This window comes from Elephantulus edwardii, unplaced genomic scaffold (assembly GCF_000299155.1).
Source record: "Elephantulus edwardii isolate Elephantulus edwardi_28Jun2011 unplaced genomic scaffold, EleEdw1.0 scaffold00257, whole genome shotgun sequence".
In the NCBI taxonomy this organism is placed as follows: domain Eukaryota; kingdom Metazoa; phylum Chordata; class Mammalia; order Macroscelidea; family Macroscelididae; genus Elephantulus; species Elephantulus edwardii.
Genome location: NW_006400007.1, coordinates 1408487 through 1411510, shown reverse-complemented (window position 1 = coordinate 1411510; position 3024 = coordinate 1408487). Strand labels below are relative to the sequence as shown.

Genomic DNA, 3024 nt, shown 5'->3' with positions numbered 1-3024 from the left:
CTCCGCACATTTCATTATAGTATCTTGCTTTATCGTCCCAGGCTGCCTTTTGAAATTTTCTGTTTAGCTCTTTGATTTCTTGGTTTCTTCCTTTAGCTTTGGCTTCTCGGCGCTCTAATGCAATATTCAGAGTCTCATTGGACATCCGTCTTGGTCTTTTCATTTGGTCGTCCACAGAATATTCCGTATTCTGCACCAATACTACAATTCAAAGGCATCCGTTGTCTTCCTTTAATTGTTCAACTTTCCTTTCGCTGCTCACTTTTCCTTTCATTGTCCGACTTTTGCAAACGTATTAAGAAACTAAAAATATTTCCATTTCTGTGTGTGAAGAAATGAAATATATTATTGATAATGATACTTTCTGGGCAGATATTATTGAAAATTTTCACCGTATGTGCCATATATTTCTACAGGATTTCAATATTTTATAATCATACATTCCTTTAGTTAATAGAACCAAAATGTAAAACTTTGGAATTCATTCCCTTATTTCGTTCAAAAGGTTTATGTAAGTGAATGTAAATGGCTTTTCATTCCTCTAAATGCTTTTAAGTCAGACTTTCTCGTTGATAGTGTTAAAGCAACCAACTGCCATTATTTTTGCAGGCATTAAATAGACTTAATTTTCATAAAATATATTAGCTGAACCCATTTCATGGATCAAAATGGACTTACAGGTAAAATGAGAGAAACTATAATCCTCTTTAATCAAGATACCAGAAAACAAAAATAGCAGATAAAAAGGGTAATCCTGAAACAGTGAGTTGAAAAAATAAACTATAAAGAAATACTTCAAACACTGACTAAAGGAAGAAATTGAATGAAGACACCGAATCAGTAAACTAAAGGGGTACAACATTGTAAACAGCCTGGCATGGCCATTTTGAACGGCAGTCTAGCCAGCTTTGGATCTTGGTACTACAGTGGTGTCCTCAATAGCAGCTCCCTGATAACAAGAAAACCGGCAACATTATCTAGCCACAATGCACCTCATGTAAGCATCACCCCTTGGGCAAGAAGAAACACAAGCTCCTGCTCCACCTGAAACACAGAAGAGGAAGTCAAGATTTCAAGATAAAGTTATTTGGGAATGAAATAATAACTTACAGGGTAACCTCCAACAAAATTAGTAAATCTTTTCATCAAAATGAAAAATCAACCCCAGAACTCATGGCTACAGGGAGCTGGGGCGGGGGTCAGCCCTGGAGTACGGGCTGTGGTGGTGACTAGGGGCCCAGTTGCCATGGCTGTGTGACTATGGGACTGATGAAAAGCTACTAAAGTTCCTGTGGAAAGGAGGTAGAATTTCAAAAGAGCATAATAGATGGAGAGGAGAAAACTTATGGTGGCTATGAAGGCCCAGATGCCATGTATGTCAAATTGATGGCCATGAATTTATTGTAAAACAAGAACATGCACTAACATCAGGAACAATTAAAGCCATGTTGAATAGTCCAGGTCAGTTTGCTGAGAAACTAATGAGGTCAGTTTTAGAGAGATCCCATTACAGTGCTATCAAAAAGTATGCATGTATTTTACCTACAAGGTTCGCCACACTAACAGCTCCACCTAGAGTTCTGAATTTCCAACTGCACAAAATTGCCCTGTAACTGCTAATGGCTGCGAACTTATTGTTAAGTTCCATCGAGTCAAGTACAACTCTTAGTGACCTTTTGAGCTAAAGATCAACTTTCTGATACCCAAGAGCTCACTGCAGCAGTCACTGTATCAGTCTACCTGGTTGAGGGTCTTCCTCTCCTTTGCCAACCCTCCACATTTCCCAGTATCATGTCCTTCTCCAAGGAACATCCCCTCCTAGCAACATGCCTGAAGTATGTCAGGCAAAGCCTCAACATTCTTGCCTCCAAAGAGCACTCCAGCTGCACCCTCTCCCAGATATATCTGTTTATTCTCTTGACCATCCATGGGATGTTCAGTGCTCTTCTCCAACATCACAGCTCAAAGCCATCTATTCTTCTGTCATCCTTATTCACTGTCTTCCATAAGTCCAGTGCTTCAGTTTTTAAGGTCTAATACAATGTTCACAGTGGCATTATTCCTAATAGCCACAAAATCGAAACAGCTTAAATGTCTATTAACTGATGAATGGATAAATAAGTTGTATATTTCCATACATTGGCATATCATTTAACTATAAAAGGAAATTAAGTGCTAATATGTGCTCCAACAAGGATTAAAATATTATGCTAAGTCAAATAAGCCAGTAACAAAATACCGTGTATTGCATTAATTATCCAGAACAGACAAATCTGTATAAACAGAAAGTGTATTGGTGGTTGTCCTGATGATGTAGTGGTTAAGCACTTGGCTGCTAACCAAAATGTTGGTAGTTCAAGCTGCTCAAGGTCTTCTCAAGTGAAATATGTGGTAGTCTGCTTCTGTAAATCTTGCCCGCTTAGAAACCCTATAGACGTCATGAGGGGTCAAAATCAACTTCACAGCAATGAGTTTTGACAGGAAAGAAGACAGGAAAGAAGGGACAATAAGGAGTAACAGCTGATGAATACAGGTTTTCTTTCCGGTGGTGATGAAGTGTTTTAACGTTGACTCTGGAGATGGTGGCACAACTGTTACTATACTAAAAAGATACTGACTTTTATACTTTAAATAAGTGGATTAAACTTTAATAAAGTTATTTTTTTAACTTTATTATTTGTTCTGTGTGTGCCATCAAATCGGACTTGACTGGTACAGGAGGAGATTGTTCCTCCTTCTCCAGCACAGCATCTGGTGGATTTGAACCATGTACCTCTGGGATTGTAGTGCAGCTTCTTGCCCCTAGGGCCACCAGAGCTCCCTTAAAGTTGTTATTTAAGGAGTCCTGTTGGAGTGGTTTATCATTTTTAAGCCACTAAGTGAAAAGTCAGCCGTTTTAATCCACCAGCCACTAGAAGGAGGGGATCTGACAGTCTCCTCCCATAAAGTTTTGCAGCCTCAGAAACCCAGTGGAGGGTCATTAGAAGTTGGAACAGACTTCACAGAAATGGGTCTTTATAGGTG

The 3024-nt window shown here is 39.1% G+C and overlaps 1 pseudogene; it reads left to right on the top strand.

Moving 5' to 3' along the window:
- The first annotated feature begins 877 nt into the window (after positions 1 to 877).
- On the top strand, positions 878 to 1685 carry LOC102871579 (annotated as a pseudogene).
- The last annotated feature ends 1339 nt before the right edge of the window (positions 1686 to 3024 follow it).